The sequence below is a fragment of the Xenopus laevis genome, chromosome 6S, assembly GCF_017654675.1.
Source record: "Xenopus laevis strain J_2021 chromosome 6S, Xenopus_laevis_v10.1, whole genome shotgun sequence".
Taxonomy (NCBI): domain Eukaryota; kingdom Metazoa; phylum Chordata; class Amphibia; order Anura; family Pipidae; genus Xenopus; species Xenopus laevis.
This window is the reverse complement of record NC_054382.1, coordinates 81,772,872-81,796,440: the sequence shown is the minus strand read 5'-3', so window position 1 is coordinate 81,796,440 and position 23,569 is coordinate 81,772,872. Positions and strand designations below refer to the sequence as shown.

At 37.5% G+C, this 23,569-nt stretch overlaps 1 long non-coding RNA gene across 4 annotated transcripts in view; it reads right to left on the bottom strand.

The window, feature by feature from the left end:
- The window catches only part of LOC108720121, a 153,991-nt gene that overhangs the window by 47,749 nt on the left and 82,673 nt on the right, over positions 1-23,569 (bottom strand). Inside the window, exon 1 of one of the 4 annotated variants that reach the window (XR_001936328.2) lies at positions 5,760-5,985. The exons of the other annotated variants lie outside the window; for them this stretch is intronic. This is a non-coding gene — a long non-coding RNA (uncharacterized LOC108720121). Of the gene's footprint in view, positions 1-5,759; positions 5,986-23,569 lie in introns of those variants that run through there. 4 annotated transcript variants of the gene reach the window in all.

The window sequence follows — 23,569 nt, the reverse complement described above, 5'->3', positions numbered from 1 at the left end:
TTCAGTGGCTGCGTCCAAAAAAACTGGGCAAACAATGTCTACAAGGTCAACGTATGGCGAAAAATGACTATTTTCAGCATTTATATGGCATATTTTTTCTGGCAACTGTGCTTCAGTGGCTGCGTCCAAAAAAACTGGGCAAACAATGCCTACAAGGTCAACGTATGGCAGTTGTTTAAAGAGAACAGCAGATTACTAGCCAGCAAAGCTACCTAAGCTAAAATGTCCCTCAAATCCCTGCAGACTTCTGTCCCTCCAATACAGAGCAGTATCAAGCAGATTACTAGCCAGCAAACTTACTATCATCTGTCCCTGAAATCACTAACAGCTCTCCCCCTACACTATCTCTTCCAAGCACACACAGGCAGATTTTTCAGATACATTTTTGCCCTTGATCCCCCTCTGGCATGCCACTGTCCAGGTCGTTGCACCCTTTAAACAACTTTAAAATCATTTTTCTGGCCAGAAATGTCTTTTCTAGATGTTAAAGTTCGCCTTCCCATTGAAGTCTATGGGGTTCGCGAACCGTTCGCGAACCGCTCGCGTTTTTGCGCAAGTTCGCGAATATGTTCGCGAACTTTTTTTCCGACGTTCGCTACATCCCTATGTACCGGTAATAAATTTATGATGCACTATAATTAAGGGATGCACCGAATTCAGGATTCAGCCAGGATTCAGTGTTTTTCAGCAGGATTCTGCCCGGCCGAACCGAAATCAAATCCTAATTTGCATATGCAAATTAGGGGCAGGGAGGGAAATCAAGGAACAAGGAAGATGGGATTTTCCCCTTCCCACACTTAATTTGCATATGCAAATTAGGATTCAGATTCAGTTAGGCATTCGGCCGAATCTTTTGTGAAGGAATAGGTGGTTCGGCCACATCCAAAATAGTGGATCCCTACTATAATTTATAGGTACATGATAATTGTATTTGTCATTTCACATGTTCATTCTGCTTTATTAAATGCCCCATTAATCTTTAGTAAAAAATACAGGACAGACTGTCTAAAATGAAGTGCTAAGCCTTCCCCACCACCGACAAGGACCAAAGTCACTGAGCATTTACATATTTCTACATTTTCAAGACCTTTCAGATTACACAAATTCCACATTTGCATAGTTGCAATATATACAATGCCTATGTAAGGTTTTAAGTTATATCTCTTGCCCCCATCCTTTCTGTTTCTTCATACACTGTCCACCCTCTATTTGCTTTCTTTAGTTAGAAGAGCCTGTATTAATCTATCCCTGATTCTTCCCTTGCCAAGATAAGTTAAAGGAATCCCCTCTCAATTATTCTCCAGCATAATTTCCCTATGCGACACAGACGGCTGCCAACTACCTACAGCTACAGCTGTACCTACAATGAGTACCAAGGTCAATTGCTTTAAAGGGTTTTTGATGGGTTTGGCAAAGAATACAGAGTACACTGCATTTTAGGGGACTTCATGGAAATGCTGGTAGAATGCAGGTGTAAAGAAATACACTGATTTCAAAATGGATTCACCTTCAAGACAATAATGCAAATAGAGTTATTGGAAAATAGGGCTGTTTCCAGTGTATCGCATGAAAGGGGGGCCTGACTGAAAATTCTAAATGAGAAGCTAGTAACCAGCTGCTCCCATTAATTCACTTTTATAATGCAGCCTCCTCCTTGGTGAGTGATCAATAAATTAATTGATAACATGCAGCATGATGCCTACACAATAAGGATATAAATATACCAGTCATGTGCTGCCTAAAATATGAAACATATCAAATATTAACTAAGTAACTTCATGTGTTCAACACTGAAACCCCTTTAGTATCCAATCATCTGAAGAGTGTGATAGCTAATATAACATATATAGATATGCGAACACTGGTTGGCCAGATAGGGGGTACTACCACCATCTTTAGTACATCTATACAAAAAGTATTCATGTCATTCCCACAAGATGAGGGATTCAGACATTCTAAGGAGGCTGAGCACCACATTACTAAATGGTCACATATATTTTAATCTTGATTGCCTGTAAATTTGGTGATCATTTCTGTGGGCAGCAGCTGGGATCAGTGGCAGCTCCATCATTTACAAATGTGTTTGTGTATGAGGTCAAAATGAAAGTGTTTTCTACAGAAACAGTAACACCAAAAAATGTAAGTCTTTTAAAGGAATGAGAATATAATGTACTGTTTCTCTGCACTGGTAAAACTGCTGTTTTTGCTTCAGAAACATTACAATAGTTTATAAAAACAAGCTGCTGTGTAACCATGGGGGAAGCCATTCAAAGCTGAAAAAAGAGAAAAGGCACAGGATACACAGTAGATACACTCTGTAGTATACCATGGGATTCTTTAGAATTTATCTGTTGTCTACTGTTTATCCTATGCTTGAATGGCTGCCCCAATGGCTACACAGCAGCTTGTTCGTACAACCTATTTTCATGTTTTTGAAGCAAACACAACAGTTTTAGCAGTGCAGGGTCGACAGTACATTATATTATCGTTCCTTTAAACATTTTTGGTGTTACTGTTCCTTTAAGGAACTTTATTATAGGTATGAAATCTGTTATCCAGAAAGCTCCAAATTATGGGACGGCCATCTCCCAAAGACTCAATTTGAATCAAATAATTCACATGATGTCCTTTTCCACTATAACAATAAAACAGTATCCTGTATTTGAACTTAAAGATAATAATGAATCCTTGTTAGAGGCAAAATCCTGTTAGGTTTATTTATTGTTTAAATTACTTTTAGCAGACATAACGTATGGAGATCCAAATTATGGAAAAATCCATTATTTGGAAAACCCCAGGTCCAGAGAATTCTGGATACAAGGTCCCATCAACCTAAAAAAATCTCACACACCCATGTTTTTTTAGAGGATGATCATGGTGATATGGTGATATGTTAATTTATTATAAAAATCTTTCAAACCATTCAAAGGGAATCCTAGGGTGGGAAGTTTTTCTTGCACAAAGTGCCATTGCTGTAGCTGTTTTATAGGTACAACTAACACCCCTCTAAGGGGGGAATGTAATAAAAGTCGCAAAGAGTAAAACAATTTGCACCAATAAGAATAAAAATGCACATTTTGCAATGTAATATTTCTCCTTAAACTGTTATTGCATTGCGAATTTTAATTGCGCGCTCCTGAGAAGTGCTTGAAGGTGTCGTAATCTTTTGGAGCAAACCTAACTTTTTCAGTAAGAAGTTTTATTACACTGACTCATTGGCGCAAACTATAAAATTCACAAACGGTCTTCCACTATCGGAAGTGGTCGCTAAACAGTTTCCGGGTTCCACAAAAGCTATATTAAATTCACGCAAAGCATAACTTTACGCATTGCGAATAGTTTTTCCGTTACCGTTTTTTATTACATTCCCCCGTAAGTGTTCTAACATTGCACTTAACTATGCCTTATGTAACAGTAGACACATCATTTATGTACTAAAATTCAGTTGCTATATGAAGGCAAAATTAAAGTATATGCTCATTTAGTATTTGGAAAGAAATGAACAAAAACTGTGTGAAACCATTGCCTTTTTACCTAATGTATTGCACAGAATGTCATTTTTTGCAACTTTTATTACATTCCCCCTATGCGCCTTGTGATATGGACTTCATGTACAGTCAAACACTGCGAATGACTGATTTTAAATATGTACTACCTCTTTAAACTTTCATAAAAGGGGATAAAGGTCACTTTATATTTCACACTTAATAAAATGGGTAAGCTCTAATCCTGTACTGTGTTTCACTGCTTCAACAAAATATTTGCTATAATTTATACTACATTTAGCTGTCACTCTTTGTCTACTACTTTGTTTAGGCCCGACTGAACATGACAGATAGAGGGTTTAACTCATTTCTATTCACACACTGGTACAAGGACACTGCACTAGGAGTTATCATCCATCTTTTCTAAGTCTCAACCCATCTACAGACTGGCATTTAAGATCTGACAACATTTCCCTGTCTCAAATGGGCTTTTCCCAAAATATTATGAGGCCACTCATGCCAAACATTTTTGAGATTTTGGTTTGATTCTTGAAGGACCATTTCTACCAATAACAGTATGATGCAAGAAAGATGCAATAAAAATCAATAACGATTCCATGTGAAGGAAATATCAATAATATATTATGTAACTTATTACTTAATTGCAAAAGATTTTTTTTAATGCCATTTTTAAAATGTCCCCAAATGAATAAAACCTTGTGCTGATATCAATAGGAAAAAGTTTCTTTCTAAAACTTCACATACAGTAACAACAAAGAATCCTTATTTTGCTCTTCACAAACCCTAACCCACATTTATTACATCACTATTATTCACCTGTCTCAGTGCTGAGCACATTTTAAACACTGAAGACCAGATATTCAATATACTGTAAATGTCTGGGGGAGCCATATTGTATTAAAACAATGGTGTTATATGAAGAAGTGACCAAAGCACTTAAGTAGCCCTGCGGGGTCTGAAAAATCCCACTGAGAGACACATTGGGGCTCATTTATTAACGCAGCGCAGCGCTAAAAAGAGCGCAGTGGCCAGACATTTGCCCAGCGCATGCGAGTATTTAATAATGTAGCGCACGATACCTTAACAGTGCGATTTGTGCGCTAATGTAGACACAAGACAGGTGCGACGTGTGAAACTGCGTATCAGCTGTCGCAGTGCTTATAATAAATTGTGCGCACAGGAAGATACCGCAAAGGTAAGGATTAGTTGTGCTCATGTATGAATGCGCTGCTTTAATTAGTTGCGTCACATATTGCGCATATTGCGTTCACTTAGACGCATCTGCATTTGTTTCTGTGCTAATATTTGTTTGGTTGCAAAGGTGTTTAGCCTACCTGATACCCTTAAAGGAACCTTGGTCAATATAAACATGTTGGGTGGAAGGCGTGGTTAATATGCACTTTACAAGGGTTGTTCATCTTGAATATACTAACGCAGCTGGGCAGGAATGCGCATTTTGAAGAGCGTTACTATTACGCCACGAAGAGGCAGGCGTAAAAATTGTGGTGCTGTTGCCCGGGTGCAGTTTTGCACATATACAGACGCAAATCTGCGACGGCCGCAGTGCAAGCGCATTGTAGCCACGCCCACAGCCACGCCCCTAACAACCACGGCATCGTTTGCGACATAAATGCCCAATCTTTTGCGCAATGCGCATAAACAAAACCATCGCAAAAGCTCTGTGTTATGCGCAATATCACGCAAATATATTAGCGATCACGCTTGTGATGGCGCAGACAACCTTTTGCGTCCACTTATGCGCTGCGCTGCTTTAATAAATGAGCCCCATTATTCCCACAATAAACCCATTTGCTGTTCCTCCTTATTAGTTATTATTTCTAACTACCATATACTGTAATTAATTTTATCAACGTAATGACATACATTAAGGTGTGCTCATAAGTAAATATAAATATTGTGTGACATCCACTCCAGTGGGACTTATACAGTGTCTGGATCTGAACCCAGGTACTAAACCCCTGTGTCTACATATGTTTCTGGACTCCTCAACATACTCCTCAGCAGTCCTCAAGACACAGTATAATTAATGGTTTAAACATGATTGTAGTCCATCAACATCCAGGGAGCAAAGGTAAAGAATCAGAGAAGATAAATTATTTCTGCACTCACTCATATACAGAACTGTGCCAAATAAGTAGACAGCAGAGTTCTTGGGTCATCTCCTGAATATTCAGTTTTAGGTTTCAAGTAAACCGATATTTAAAAATTAAAAGTACAAAACAAAGTACTTACATAACGAAATGATAAATGCAGCTTCACAAGCATTCAGGTACAACTGCCTTACATTTCTTTGCCTACATGGATATATTCTCACAGTGAACCTACTGATTCCTACATTCTGGCTGCTTCAGTCTAACCACTCTGCTAGATGGACTCCCTGCAGGCTACTGGGTTTGTGTAGCTATTCTCATTGCCGAAGCTTAATGAGGCCCAGCTGTATTCTATTACTACACAGCTGCTTTGTGTTAAACTCCAGGTTCTGCTCATTATTAAGTACTTCCCTGCAGTCTTCCCCTTTTGAAACTATGACTTGCCATTCATTACCTGCCCAATATAGGTCTTCCTTTCTTATTCTGGTTTGTGAATGACCTTGTTTTTAACTTGCTAGATTGTATCCCAATCCTGTTTAGAGCAGACCTGGATCCTGCATTGTCTTGCTTACTAACTCTGGACTTTGGCTATCCATCCATTTTCTTTCTACCTACCCTTCTAGGCCTCATAGACTTTCTTTTTTGTGTCCCAATTTTCTGCCAATCCCAACTCCTTATCATTTTCTTGCCTAACCCACATACAGCACCTTTCCCTTGTTGGAGTTCAGGGGCATCTTATGAATTATTAATTAATTCATTCATTCATTTAAAAAAACTTCTGCTTAAAGGCCACTTTAAGCAGAAGTGAACCCCCAGTTCCTCTGCTCTGTTTGGGATACCATTCCTAAGTCCTGCCCATTTATGTAACTACAAACATCCAGACCCATTAAGCAATTGCACAATAATTGAAAATTGAATACAAAATAATGTAGCAAACCCAACAGGAGCATAACAGATGTTCATCTTAATCTATTCAATTAATATACTATTCCCTTTAGGATAAAGCATTTTCAATAGTACCCAGTCTCACTCACCTTATTGCATATTCTCAGCAACTAAAATCATCAGTGATCCCGGTGAGTGCAGGTTACCTTTAATGTTATATTGATTATATTTATTATTATATTTATGGATGATTTGTTGTTGGTCACTTTTTTTTATGGGACACAGTGTTTGCTGTGTAACTGGCATTGATCAGATACTTTCTGTTTTTTTAATTTATTTGTTTTTTGTGGGCTAAGACCCATAATGCTAATTAGGCTTCTTCATTTCCATAGTGTGACTAATGAGAAAAATTGTAAACATGTAAAATGTATTGAAGTTCACATACACATATCTTTAAAATAATATATATATATATATACATATATATATATACAGGCAACAACATCCCAGTAAAACAGTTCAGTGTTTTTAAGTGACAAAGTGTTAAATAACATCTTCCGTTCAAATAGTTAAGTAGCACCCGGGATGATGTAATTTTCTATCGCCAGAATTATGTGATTACCATCACATGACCCCAAAGCACACGCACATCAGCACAAATGGAAAAATAAATGGTACATTTCCATTTTGAGTGCTCAGACGACTCTATGTGATCCGCAGGAGACGAGAATTCGTACAGATAGCTTAAAACCACATATTGTCCAGAGAATTTCTCAAGGGACAGTTTTGTGATGCTCTTAAAAAGCCACAAATGGACAAATGCTATTCTTTCTTACTCCTTGGGAGCTGTTTTCCACAAGGTGTAGGTAGAAAAATTAGCATGGAACAAAGAACAAATCCAAGCAATTAATAATGCATTGGTACTTGCCTAAATCGGATTGAACCATTTATTATTCTTCATCGTGTTAACAGCTTTTTATCCGAGCTAGAAGATTTCAATAAAAGACCTGCACCAGTGGCGTAACTAGATATTACTGGGCCCCACAGCAAATTATTTTTCAGGCCCCCAAATGTCTAGAGGTTGACCTGTTTTACCAATTTTTATTGAAATTGTATATGAATTAGGGCCCCGTGAGGCCCCTATACCTCCTGGTCCCCCTGCAGCTGCAGGGTCTGCTTCCTCTGTAGTTACGCCCCTGACCTGCACCTAATTCACGACTTGAGGCTTAATAACTGAAATCAGTTATGAAGAAACAATGGAGAATTTCCAAACTGTAATGTGCCTTCCCTTTACACCTGAAAAGGCACTTAGAAGTACATAAAAAATATCCTATAGTTTAGTAAGAGCTGATCCCACCCTAAATCCAGTCTGGTTTAATACACAGAACACTAGAAATACAGAACCATATATATATGCATATCATTTCTCAACTTCATGCCATGTATACTATAAAATAGGATAGGCGGTTACATTTTCTGTTTCCAGTCTAGGCATGTTTTGTCTCACCACTTTCTGGTTTTAAATATTATATGGTCAAGTCATCTCCGTGTGCACTTACATTTATAACATAATTCTGGGATGGAACAAGGTGCCCTAAAAAAAAACCCTTTGTAAGATAAACAAGAGTCTTGTGAATATTTCAGAAATAAACAAATCCACAAATATAAGGGAAGTAAGAACATGATAGGTAATATATGATAGGTAAGAACATGATAAGATTTTTGTAGCAATCGAGACATGGAACAATAATAGGTGGGCCGTGTCATAAATCTTCTAGAATTTGTATTGAGCCACCTAAACCTGAACATTTCTTTACTGTGCAATCGTCTGGTGAAAAAGTTCCAGGCAACGAGTGAAGGTAGGCCATGTGTCATACAATATACATCTCTAAACAACTTGACTGTTTGCTGCTGTACACATATATATGTCTGTATAAAGCAGAGCATTAACTTGCCTGCAGTCCATGGACTGAATTGAACATAGCACACAGCAAAACAGCTCATTGATTAAAAAAAAAAAAACATGCAGTGTCCTTTCCTGTAATTGGTTAAGACGTACACATGCTATTCACATTAAGTCCCACATTTCCCACCCTTTACTATCCATTTTCCTGCACAAGGGGATTGAGACATGAGCACAAGGTGTCAGCAAAGCTGCATACATAAATTCCTGCATAGTTTAATTGCTGTTTGTGGAACCCTTACCTAGGCAATACTACAAGTAACACAACCTTTGCTTTTATATGAAATACTGATTGATGTTTCCATAAATTAACTGCCATGTCAAATCCTAAAAAAGAGAAATATAGAAAATATAGAAAGGCATGGTATGAGAAGAACTGCTGCACATGCCATATGTTATTTGCTTATAACGCACTTACCAGCCTGCGGTATTACCTGTTTTGGAGTAATAATGACAAGACAGCTCATTTTAAATACTGGCCCATTAGAAGAGGACATAACTCATAGGCCCAGTCATAAGAAGTGCAGATACATCAAGGGCAGTGGCAACAGAGAGCAATGAAGAGTTGCAAAAAATTGTAGTTAGGCTTTGGAAGATGATTTTTTACAGAATGTGAGGGTTTAAGGAAGTGGTAGGAGTTAGGGAGTTGCTGTATTGATAACAAATAAGCCTCTTTTCTGTGTGATACTGATGTACATCTCACCCAATCCTTCAGACTTTATTAAAGGCAAAACAAATGTCTCATGTCTATGGTCAGCTCACACTGTTCCTCCAGCTAAACAGCAGTGTTCAGCAATTGTGTGCTTCAGTCAGTGATGTATTAATAAGCTTTCTCATGTAGCACGCTTTTTACTGTAGGTTTGCTAAGAAAACATACCTGAGCTGTGTATAGCTAGGGCAGATAGAAATGATTCTGTTCACCACATGTCATTATGTCACCCTCACTGTGGGAGCGATTCCATATTCTCTGAAGCAGCACTCGTGGTGGTGTGATGTGCTCATATTATTTGACTATTCTTGCTTTGAAATTTCCTTTATACGTCTTCCAGAGATTTCTGGTATCCCAGCATGTGATTGTACCAGGCTGGAAGCAGCTTTTCATCTGCTGATACCTCGCAGAAACGAAATGTAATACGGTCAACACTATTACCATCCAGAAGTTCCAGATAAAAGAGTCCAATTGGAGAGACCGTGCCTACAAAGCAAGCACTTGGCTGGGCCGGGAATTTGTTATGCAGCTCACATAGCCATCAGTTGGAAGCAGCTCATAGCAATGGGAACATGCTCCCATAGCTTAATGGGAGTTTGTCAGAAGATTGAGAATTTATGCAAGAATCTTAAGAAGTGGTACTTGAGATTTTGCGTGTGTGGTCAACTAAAAAAACAACAAAAAAGTTTCTCAGATACAGGTACGGGATCTGTTATCAGAGACCCATTATCCAGAAAGCTCCAAACTACAGAAAGGCCATCTCCCATTTTAGCCAAATACTCCAAGGGGTATATTTATCAAAGGGTGAAGTTAGAGGTCACCACAGTCCACAAAAGTAAAATACAGCTTCTCTCCATTCATTTCTATGGGATTGATAAAGGCGTACTGTATTTATCAAAGGGTGAAAATGAAAGTTCACCATTTGATAAATACGCCTATAAAAATCCCATAGAATTTAATGGAGAGAGGCTGTATTTCACTCTAGTGGACTGTGGTGGTCTCTAACTTCACCCTTTGATAAATATACCCCTTGGAGTATTTGGCTAAAATGGGAGCATGTTCCCATTGCTATGAGCTGCTTCCAACTCTAACTTCACTCTTCGATAAATATATCCCCAAATATTGAAAAATATTTTTTTTATTTGTAATATTAAAACAGTAACTTATACTTAATACTAACTAAGATATCATAAATCCTAACTGGAAGCAAAACCAGCCTATTGGACTTTTTTCATGTATCCTATTCTAGTAGGCTTAAGGTATGAAGAACCAAATTATGGAAAGATCCATTATCTGGAAAAACTCAGGTCCCAAAAATTCTGGATAACAGGTCCCATACCTGTATTGATATATATGTCCCTTGGTCAGGGCTGGATTTACATAGTGGGCGCCCCCTAGGCCCACTGCCGTTCAGGGGGACAGGAGGAATAGGGATTGGTGCACAGGAAATTAAAAAAATTATTATAGTATCTCCAGTGCATCTCCAATGTTTTTGAACCAATGTAGGTGTGGTTGGGCAGCTGCCGCCCCCTAAAATCCTGCCACCCTAGGCCCGGGCCTAGGTGGCCTCTCCACAAATCCGGGCCTGCCCTTGGTGTACACAGCACTTAACACAGGAGAAGACTGACTAGTTTTCTCCAAACATAATTTGTTAGTTTGCTCTAAAGTAACAGTGAGCAGAAAATACCTGGGCAATAGAAGCCAAAAATGTCATCATACACAGAGAAGAGAGCATGGTGGGGTTCTTTCTTCTACCCTTGTTTTATATTTAGATTTGCACACCATGGAACATATGTACCGTTCAGTCAGGTGGAAGGTGTAATGATTTTGCAAACGAGTTCTTACTAAATCTTTTAACATGATGAAGTCTGTGTTGGCTGAATGCAAGATATTCATTTAAGATAAAAGAACGTGCACAACTCTGCTTTGAAATGAAATGAAACAAAAATGTAGGCCTTTGTGTGCTTAATTTCCCCCCCCCCCCCATAAAACGCAACCCTGAAGCCAAATAATTAAAAGAAATGAGGATCTGGCACAGCTGGATATCCGAGCTCTATCATTAGATGAAAAATTCTGATTTTAATTGTCTTCAGTCCAATGCAACATAAAAACTGATACACTAATTCATGTAATATGCCTCTCTGTTTGCAGTTGTACAGAATCCCATGGTGTAACAACAAAAAAACCAAAAGAGACAGCCAACAGTTCCAATTATTCTCTGGCAACTGATTAAATGAAAATTAATTTTATGCAACACCAGGCCTGTAGCTGACATTGCATGCTGGGAGTTGTAGTCCAGCAGGAGCTGGAAGGCCGATTTGTATGTCCTTGATTTATGGAGCACTGGGGGGGGGCAGATGGATTTTCCATTAACTTGGTATTTCTATGCAGCGCAGGCATACATGTGAAAAATGACAGACATTCCTGAAACATTTATCTCCGTTCAAGAACACCCAAGACCACAGAGATGAAAAAGCAATATAGGCAGATTATTCTACAGATTCAATATACTGCAAAACCCCTTTGGCAAGTGATACTGTAAAATTCATCTAAAATCTGTTTAAAGTAAGAAGCATTTCATTCCAGAACAGCTTTCCAGTAATCAGGAAAAAATATGTATTTAAATAAACAGCCAGTCTTAGGTATGCCATGAATAATATGGCCAATGTCAAAGCAATCAAGCTGGAAAAGCAGAATTCACAGCAGTGTCCACAACCTTGTGTTGTGTAGTGTAAACACCTGCATTAAAAGATCCATTGATTCTGTGCTCCACACTTTTATATGGCTGGGATATGTGGATGCTTTTTATCTAGCATGGCTATAATAACTCATGTTGGTACATTCTGTATTGCATAAACAGATTCATGAAAAAAAGTAAATACATATTTAAAAAACAAAAAAACACTGAATCACCAAAGGGATTAAACGAAATGGAACTGGGTCAGTGTGACTTGGCAGTCAGACATCCAGTAATCCCATCTGCATCACATTTTCACTGGGCTGAAAAAAAATTTGAGACAGAAGAAGGGGGTGGGGGCAGACCTTGTGCTGGATATCCTCGCCATATTACAAAATGTTATTGAACATCTTCAGTAGTCCAGTCAAGTAATAATAGGCCCCTGTATTTGTTGATATGTGGCAGCCCAAAGCCAGAATTACGGAAAGAAGCAGTGCATTATCTGCAGGATGACAGCAGCATTTGCCATCAAGCGTGAAAATGATTCAAAAAGCACTATAAGGCCTTGCATATCTACCCTTGTCATTAGGTGCCCCGAGGAGTGCAGAGAAATACACATCATTTTAACTGGGCCCTTTCTACAGGAGAAAAGTGTTCTGCCTTTATCACAATCCATTTACCGTTCATGTTATGATTTCTGTCCTGGTCTCTAGTTATTTTTATTTCTCAGATTGCATGGACATATTCATTTGATCCGATAAAAAAAAGTATTCCAGGCACACAAAGCTACTCCCACAATACAGAAATACTGCTATTAAAGTAAAGTAATCCTTATGAAAATATTCTCTGCACACCAGCCATGCTTTCTAAAATACAACCAGCCCGTATTACAGAAAAGTGTCTAATAAGAAGCCCAAGGCTAATTCTTTCATCTGGCAGCCCGCGAAAGGCAAAGACAAACCTCAAAACCATTCTCTTTGTATTTTTAATAAGGGAAACAACTAAAATATTATGGTTTTTTTTCCCTTTGCCACCAAATATGAACAGTTTTGTGTTTATCAGGAGACCTTGGATTGTTTTCTGGTGGTTTTGTACTTCTGAACTGTAACTTTCACTATGAAGTCACTTTGTAGCTATTACCCATAGAGGAAAAGGCCGTTTGGTGTTTTAATTTGCTTTCTTTTACCTTATCTGACTCCCATTCAGAACAACTTACTCTACTAACTTCACTTCCAGTATAAAAACCTCCAGCATAACAGGCAGGCCTCTAAACTCTTCAAGCTAAAGCTATGGAGTTGTGCTAAAGCTGGAATTTATGTTTGAAGGTGTTACCAATAATGGACATCTTGTCAGGCAACCTTTTATACTACAGTAATGGCAGAGCTGCAAATTCCATCATCCCACCACCCACATGGCAGAGATACCAAGGGTGTCTATCTTACTACTTCACAGTAATAGAGCTCTTAAAAAAGAATACACTCTCCAGTTCCACAGGGCATCAGAGATCCTTTTGATCTGGATCCTTTCCTACATTTACAGAGCTTACTCATCGGAAATAATTCTGTTATTATATTATATTCTGTTAAATATTTATAATATACCCATAATTAAAAAAAAAAACCTTCTTGTATCTATATCACAGAACGGTATTCATTTATAGCATAGTTTTGAAAATATTTAATATTTTTTGTAATGGAAGAGAAAGAAGCATAATACTGAGCGCCAGCCTATGTGGTGCCTATTGCTCTGTGCATAACACAGTGAGAGCTCCAGTGATTGTTTAGTTCCCTCATTAAAGTACTGAATTATATTACACTTCATTAACATACATTGAAAGATGTAATAGTTTCTGACAGGGCAATTAAATTGATTCTAAGCAACTCAGAGTAAAAAAGATAATCCAGATCAAATGGTACAGATGTTGGGCTGTGGCGTATGCAATTTAGGGAAGAGTTGATCAGAATTTGAAGTATTAATTCTGATACACGTGTTAATTAATTTTAGGATGGATATAAAATTGGATGCACACAATATTTGTTTTATAGCAATGCCTTAGTTACTATTCTAAAAAGGTAGATAATGTATATTAAAAGGAAGATGATATATATATATATATATATATATATATATATATATATATATATATATATATATATATATATATATATATATATATATATATATATATATATATATATATATATACCATTTCCTGGAGATGGCACCTTAGGAATCCTTTATTTACATAAGTGAATTTGTGGTAAGTAAATTCATTCTTGTTTTCTTTAAAAATACTGCTTTAGCCATGTAATGGCCTGTTGCTTGTATTGCTTCATACATCGCTCAATGTGATGAGGTGGTAGGTAGTTTTATCCTTTGTTTATCCTGTAAAACCGTCCTAACCTGCAAGATGTTGCTATTGTAGGACCCACACCTAACCCATACCCATGTCACCCGGCTCTGTGTTGTACTTCTGTGCATGCACCACAGGTTCCAAGACATGGAATCTTCAGGAGTAGTGGAGGAATGTACTTCCCCAGTCTGACCTGCACCCAACCCTAACCCATAATGGTTGTCCAAATTTCAACCCTAATCCACCCGTGAGTCAACCCACACATCTCTGATATCCAGTTTCCCAAGATATTTTACAGATCTGTATTCTAGTCTATATAAGTTGTATTCTCAGTGTAGGGGCCCATTGATTGTTTACTTGATCACTTGCTTTATATTGCCTGGTCTTGGCCTGACTTCCAGCCTCTCTGGTGCCTTTTTTTTTACCTTAGCTTGATGCCAACTGCATGTGAGATGTCTGTCCTAGCTTCTTTAATGAAGCTATTCAAACATGGTTTGTGCAGACAGACATGAGTAAAATATACTATGACTTTGCATTAAAAGTCCATAAGAAGTAATGATGAGTGCAGGTCTATGTCAGACTGCTGAGGAGTCGAATATTTAGCTTAAGGATTTCATTGGAGACTCCACCTACATAAAGCTGCTAATATCTTTAAAACAGCTTGAAATACAAATATGATATACAAGTAACTAAAAACCTCTGAAGGGCCAACTGAAATAAAAATGCATACCTCCCAACATTTTGGAAGTAAAAAGAGGGACAATAAATTTTTTTCGCACGTAGCGCATCGAAATTTTTTGACCACGCCCCTTTCAGTGACCACACACTCTAATTACCATGTTCATTCTACAAAATTTGGCAGGTTATGAAAGTTTGAAAATAATTCTCCTTATCTAAACTGTTTTTTTTTTTGCATCTCAAAATTGTTACAAAGTATCTTATTTGCACCTGTTAGCTGTTCTGTGCTCTCTGCTAAAAGCCAATTAAGTGAGAAACTTTGTTTCTTTTTCTGGCTGTTCAGCGCAGAGAAAATAGGGACTTTCTAGTACAAATGAGGGACTGCAGGTTGAGCTGTCAAGAGAGGGACTGTCCTTCCGTAAAAGGGACAGTTGGGAGGTATGAAAATGTATTTCAAGTATTTGAAGTAAAATGATCCAGGATCCAGAAAGTTCAAGGTATTTTTTACCATTACTTGTCTCTGGAAGGAAGGATGTGCTGATGGTAATTTAGACAAACTCACAAGATGATTTTAATAGCCAACAATGCTTCTAGAACCTTTATGCCCCCTTTCAGTATTGCCTGCAACACATTTTAAGTCAAACATTTTCTTCCAGATGGTGGTAATGCCACACTGAGAAGGGAAGATCAGAGGCCACCTACAGAGCAGCTGCTTTGTAAATGACATAACAAGCTGATATTAAATAATTCTAAAAATGAATATTTACATAGTAGATAACCCTATATTTTCTGCATGAAAATGCTTATCAATATGAGTGAATTTGGAGGCACACCATATGAATATAAATATCTTAGCTCGCAGGAAATTCATCTTTTCTCAGTTGTCCTCAATGGAAAAATTGGAATAGTAGATTTAGGAACACTGAAAGTGAAATTAGCAAACCTCGGACTCCATAATTATTTCAGAAAAATTTCTTTGAATTATTATTTTAAACTGCTTTGGGATTAGTAATGGTATCATTAGATAAAAAGTGACAAAAGGTTTAAGAATGCAAATTAGTTGATCACATCTGAAGTTTAGACATAAAGCAGCGGTTCTGTAAGAGTTTACTGCCAATAAAGGGACCATGTTAAGTATTATGACAAATATATTACGTAAAAGTTAGAGAGAGTGATGAAATGGGAAAAAAATAATTCACTGAATTATTTGAATATTTTTAAAGGAACCCTGTAATCAATTTTCATCTCACATTCAATCTAAAGGTATCATATAAATGTGTGGGATCCCTTATCAGTAAACCTATTATCCAGAAAGCTCTGAACTAAAAAAAACCAACTTCCCTAGCGTCCATTTTACACAAATAATGTGTTAAAATTCTTTCTTTTTTTGTAATGAAAAAACAGTACATTGTATTTGATGGTTTCGAAGCTCCATGAATCTATATTGGTGGCAATAACAATAGTTTATATAAACAAGCTACTGTGTAGCCATGGGGCAGCCATTCAAAGTACAGGATATACAGTAGATACCAGATTCTGTAGAATCTTACTGTATTATATTACAGAGCTTATCTGTTATCAGCTTGTGCCTTTTCTCCTTTTATAGCTTGAATGGCTGTCCCCATGGTTACACAGCAGCCTATTTACATAAACTATAGTTGTGTTTCTAAATCAAAGACATAACTTTTGCCAATGCATAGCAACAGTACATTTTATTTTTTGTGTTACTGTTCCTTTAATATAATGTTGAAAAGCTTTTTAGCAGACCTAAGATATAGTGATGCAAATTAAGGAAAGATCCCTTTTCCAGAAACCCCAGGTCCCTAGCATACTGGGTAATAGAACCCTGTAATAAACAGCATGAAACTGTTCTTTGGCACCTGGTACAATAAAAAAGACACTGCAGTGCCTTCAGAAAGTAAACTATCTACATTAAAGGGATGCTGTCATGGAAAAACATGTTTTTTTTCTTTTCAAAAATCAGTTAATAGTGCTACTCCAGCAAAATTCTGCACTCAAATCTGTTTTTCAAAAGAGCAAACTAATTTTTTTTATATTTAATTTTTAATTCTGACATAGGGCACAACATTATATGTTTTACCATGTGTCCCCAGTCATGTGACTTGTGCTCTGATAAACTTCAGTGACTCTTTACTGCTGCATTGCAAATTGGAGTTATATCACCCCCGAGTTGCCCATCAGCAGAACAATTGAAACGTAACCAGATAACAGCTGCCTGGTAGAAGAACAGCACTCAATAGTTATATATTCATGTCCTACTGTGAAACATTCAGGTACATTGAGTAGGAGAAACAATAGTCTGTCTGAAAGCAGTTCCACAGTGCAGTCTCTTTCTGAAAGCACATGACAAGGCAAAATGACCTGAGAAGGCTGCATTCACACCAATATTACAAGTACATGTGAACAAATCTATGGTAGTTTAAAGACATTTAAAGGAAACCAGTAATATATAATAACTCTATGTAAAGGTGGCTACATTTCTTGTACAATCCTTTTAAACTTTTTCAGGAATGACAATGTATGAGTTTGTTATTAGAAAGGAGAAATGAATCAAGCAAGAGTGAGTAATGGCTTATTTACAGACAAAATGACAGTTTTTTTGGCACATTCTAAATAACAGGATACTGATTTAAAGATCCTATGCCTAAAAAGGAAACGATGTGTTTATAGTATGTGATGGTAAGAATAACTGAGAACATTTCCTGGCCATGTAAATATCTGTAATAATATACTGTAGGTTGTTTCATGTTCAATGCCTTGTACTACAGTGAGCTTGGCTGGGCAACAATTTACTATTTAATATGAACATGGTCAGCAGTGGTTAAACTATTCAAAAGAAAACAAATTTCATGATAGTAGCTGAATAGCATTTTAAAGATAAATGTACACAAAGGCATAAATGGAAGCAGAGAAACTTAGGGCTGCTATTGAACTTTCCCTTAAGCTACTCCCAGTCCTCTCATATCATTAGTCACTTGTACAGAAAGGCTTCCCTCTGAGTCCTTCCTCCTTTTCCTGATTCACATGGTTATGATTGGTAAGCATTTTTGTAATGAATAGGCCCCTAAGAAACACAATAGAGGATAGCTAGAGATAGGAGGATGGATTTATTGTTTTTCTATTTCTATTCAGAATTCTCTGGAATGAATATGTGTGATCATTCCACTATCATAAGTCTTATTAGTGACTCTCTGTTGAAAAGTTATAGTGATATATAGAGATAATGGAATATCTTGCATACATTATTCTGGATCGAAAAGTGAGGTGAGTGTGTCACCCCTTTTTATTCGATGCAGTCCAAACCTGACAGTTGCCAAGAATGTCAAAATGGAGGCTTCTGGTTGGTCTTTCATTTCCCTGCAATCTGCTGGAGAACTATATATCTTTCTTATTACATTCTTGATTAACAAAAAGCTCCATCTCATGAGCATGCATTTCTTTCCATGAAAACTTGGCCAGCAGTAGTATTCTCATATTTCTCCTTAAACCAAGACGTTTCAGTAGATTGTGTTGACAAGTAAGACCTATAAACGTATAACACATATATATTAAACATGAAATGTTAGGGGGATAAATATATTTTATGGTTACAGAATGAGTCAAGGATAAAAAAAACCCTGAATTTTCAAGGTACATTAGGGCAAACATCTGCCACTGATGTGCTTCTGAATACATAACTGAACTATGACTTTCATTCTCTGGCCGTCGGAGGCTATGAGAAGCGGTAATTTGGCAACAGCTGGAGATTCAATAGATGCAAAGTCCTGTTTTAGGGCACATTATAGGAATGGGTTTACTCACAAACTATCTGTTGAGACATTGCATTATCTGTTTTGAATACAAGAATGCTCCCTCTTTCAAATAGGCATACCCTTTAAATTATTCACTAGAGGACCATACCATCACCATGGTGACATAAAACACATAATGGGTTTCGGCTGTTTGACTACAAAGGATGGATGCCCTGCAAAAACACCCCTCAGGCTTTGCACATGACATCACCCCATTCCAGAAGCTGAGATATTCTAAGGGAAAGCACCACTGGTGGGCCCTTTTGATAGTTTTGGGGGCTACTTTTCATACAAAGTCTGTACCTTTATTTGCATGCTCCCCAGGACACCGTTGTCTATTAAAGGAACATTAACCTTTTTCTTGTTATTACTTCAGGTTTGAATAATTGGATGAGAAGTATGTTGTTTAATTACTGTTAATAGGTAGCTTCGATAACATCTTTTTAACTCTGCTTCACTGATTGTAGCTCCCAAGGTTCCCCATTTATTTGTGATAAATCCTAAGAATGGTTTCAGATGAAGCCTTGTATCAGCAGCAAACTGTGATGTGACTGTGGTCATATTCACAAATAAATGAACTAGCAATAAATGTGTAAATATTCACACAGATTTCAAGTGAGGTTTAACACTAGTATTGCAATCAGAAATAATAGTTATTAACAACAAAGCAATATCACACAACCAACTAATTAATATCTTTTTGAATAAAACACCAATAAATTCTGCCACACTATACAACAGAATGATAGATACAGTAGATATGTATTAATATGTATTAAATAGGAGTGCACCAAATCCAGGGGTGAGTGCTTATACAAGTTAGGGTTCGGATTTGGTTCTGTATTCAGACAAATCTTTTACAAAGAATTCTGGATTTAGCTGAATCCTGAAATTGTAGATTTGGTGCATCCCTAGTATTAAATACAAATAATGCCATATGCAGGTAATATAGAGCGCTCTGCTCAAGCTGGAGCTATCTAAGGGAGAAGGGGGGTATAAGGCACTAGGAGATGGGGATAAGACAAAGATAAGACAAATCATGTGAAGAATGTAAAATTATATTGTTGACCCTGTCGTTAACCCCCTCAACTGTGCTCATTTTTAGGGTATAGTTGCAGAAAAAGAGGAAGCAAAGAGGAAGCTACCAATGATTCACCCACAAATGTTATATTCAGTTTATGGGTAGGTAAAGAAAACCAAATGGAAAAAGCATTTTTTTCTAAAAGCACAAAGCCATTTCCATAACAAAAAGGGAGGTAATGAGAAAAGTGCACAGAGATTTTGAAAATTAAAATATCTAGATCTCGATTGCAGGTCGTTTTCAATATTTTACTAATCTCTAATTCATTGAAAGCCTTTTATGATGAGCGACCACTTCTACACATATGAAGTTTGCCAGGGCTACAGTCTGAATCCACTGGTGAAGAACGTTTTCAACTATGATTGCACCCAGGCTTCATTTGCACCACAAGATCATCTTAATAGCTGGATGTTTGATCTGTGAGTCTTGTTTAACACACAATATGGGATTTAAATCAGCACTTTCTACTTGAAATTTCCAGTAGCCTTGCATCTTTTATACAGGGTCATTTATTCTGAGAGATCAGTATTTCACAACACAATGCCTCCTGACTGACATATAAAGTGCACCGTAAGCTGTTGCCTTTTGTTCGTTTGCTGTAGCTCCAGAAGTGGACTGAATTCATTAAAGCATTATGCCAAATAAGTGACCATCTGAAAAATGCTTCCTTTGACTAGTTTAGACCTGTGAGTAAGTAATGACTGTTCAAACAATTCATCAAGTCTTTCTGCAAATTAAAGAGAGCTATGAATTTCCACTTTGTAACCAGAGTAATTTCTAACTGTTAAACATTATAATTAATTTCCTTCTGAGTTTTCTGAATAGAGTAAGAATTTATATGAATTAGAATCCAAATATATAGGATTACTGACAGTGTAAGACAATATACTTTTCCTACTTATTATATTTGCATAGTACCTCTATATTAGTAATGCTAGCTCCTAGGTAAAAACAATAGGGTAGTAGTTACTAGATCAGTTCCAAAGGGCCATAACAGGCCTGATTTGAAATAGAGCCTTCCTATATGGTGAACAAAGTCATTTGCTGACTCACCTGCTAAACAGCTCTGCCTATAGTAAGGCTACTTTCTCTCCTAAAGCTGTAATGAAGCCATCCATCTTTCAACTACAGCATCCATGACTCATTCTAGAAAGACAGTTAAAACCTCTATCATAAAGCGTTTATATTTTTTATTTATAGAGCTATGTTAAATTCATGTACTGCTATACATATAATTTTTCTAGCACAGTGTGCACCTGCCTCCTAAGAACTTAAATTTGGTTCAAACAAGTTTTGAAACCAGAATTCCTGCAACTTTCTCGGGATTCTTAGGGGTTCATTTTCTGCCGAGAAAGGAGTATTGGCTACATTGAGTTCAGATTTCTCAGGATTTTTCAAATTTGTCAACATAACCCTTCTTAGCATTGTATATTATTTTCTTATGTGAAAAAAAATCTTTGTTTTGAGGATACTTTTCTGATTTTAAGCTGAAGACTATTAGTTGAGTGCTGGGAGTTGTAGCATATTAGCAGCTGGAGGGCTACAACTTGGACATCACTGATTTAAGCAAGCCAGCAGCTGTAGCCTACGGACAATACCACCACCTTTTTTCTACCTCTAGCCCACAGACACAAACAGGATTTAGTCCACTGGATATGCCTCATGATTTAACATCAACGGGGAGCAAAAGATTGCCTATGAAATTATCAATTAAATGTATGCTGTTAAAATTTCAAAATCACAGATATTCAATACCTCTGGGAACCTTCTTGGAACGCATTCATAAATCAACTGTGATTGCTGGGAAGCAAGAATTTCTCCTGAACAGCTCTTAAAACAACTATGATTGCACAATAAAGAACCCAGAGCTATCAGTTTGACTTATGTTGCACGTATGAAACAGCTAAAGCCAATACACATTTTATATTTCTAGTATTGTTATGAGAACTATTTTCAATCATTATTGTCCATTTTCAGGGCAAATGTATTTTTTATTTAGCATAAAACCACCTTCTTCAAAACTACTAGATGACCACTTACCAAAGCTATGATCTATTCCTTTCCCTTTATATCTCTTCTATAAACGTCTTTTTTCTTTTTTTCTTTACTTCATCTCTCTCTCTATTATGTATTAAATATCTCTCTTAATCCATCATGGAAAACTGCATAGTGCTTTAGACAGGATTTCTCAGCCACACCAAGAATGCTAGTCTGCATAAGTCTAAGCTACAAAAGACAAGTATCATTTAGTTGCTTTCCTTTAGAGATATGAGTATCCAGCACCTACCCCAAAGCAGGCCACTCTGTCAGGGCTCACATTGCACTCTGCAGTCTTTGTTCTTTAATCTTATAAATAAATAGGCGTGAATGATAATCTTCAATCACAAGGCTCCACTATCCTACCCATTAATTCTGTACCCTGATAATGAGCAAATGGCACATGGCCACAGCAATACTGCATTGCAGGAAAACTGTATTAAAGCTTGGGGAGCAAATGGCCATCACCAAAATTAATTGTATTGAGCATTGCAGTCCCACATCAAATTAGCCCCAGGGAGATTAAGTGACGTGCGCAAGTTCACATGGGAAAATGAGGAGATACTGGAAAGAAAACTACAGCGGGCCTTCAGTGATTCAACACCTGAGCTAAACAAGATTTAGAATTTAAAATTGCAACTTTTTAAAACATGTATAGATGTTTTTTTTAATAATGGAAATTATTACATTTCCATCCTTTTTGTTCATGTGCAATAGCAACATGTCTTAAATATACTTGTGATCTGGAAGCATTTAAATAAAGGATTAGGTCTTGATACTTGAAGGTGCTCATTTTTAATGAGGGCAAGGGCAAATGCAAGTTCTCTATTGCTAGAGCTTGTCCAACAGCTACCGGTGCCCAAGCCCAGCTCCGGCCCCCTGCTGCTCTCTATCCACCTGTCAAAGTCACCCCCCAGACCTGAACCCCTTCTCCCCCGTAACTAGCTGCCAACCCCGATCCCCTTCATTCATACGCAACCAGGCACCAGACCAGATCCCCTTCACCCCACACTAGACCCAATCCTACTTCCCCACACTTTTTTCTGCAGCTACAGCTCCCATCTGTCCCCCATCCCAGGTGCTCTGTGCAGATTTGTTTCAACTTTGTAATTTTCCTCACCAAAACAGTGCCCCCTCCAAGTTGTGCCCTAGACACCTGTCTACCCCTAGTTCTGGCTCTGCCTATTGCCTGCCATATGTGGTAAGGCCTTTCTGCTTCTTGTACTCACTGGTTTACCTTAGCTTGCATGTACCGCTCCTAGGTAAGGACCACTCTTATCCCACCTCTAATGAAGGCAGCCATCAATCTATTAATAGGAAAGGTGCACCTAAGGCTGCACCCCAAGGGGTAGGGAATGAAAGGCAAGAAACATGGCGCTTACTGTTTTTATCTAGGTGTCTCTTATTTTCCTGGTATTTTACATGCCTCCTTTAGAAGAGGTCTTTTGACTCTTTGTGGTCCATCATTTAATAAGGCCTCAATTTCTGTAGCTCATAAGAGTATTAGTTACTCTTCTACAGCAGAAATAGTATTAAGGATAATAAATAAGCATTCAACCACATCTTATTGGCCTTCTAACTGGCCTTTATGATGACCCTCCCACAAACCAGAAACAAACCAGGAAGTAAAAACTGTAATATAGAAAGTAGAGTATAGTAGAGCATCGTGACCATCTCCACCAATGCCACCGACAGATCATCACAGAACTGTAGAGCTGGGCATGCAAGTAAAATATCAATTCACCCATGTGTCCCCA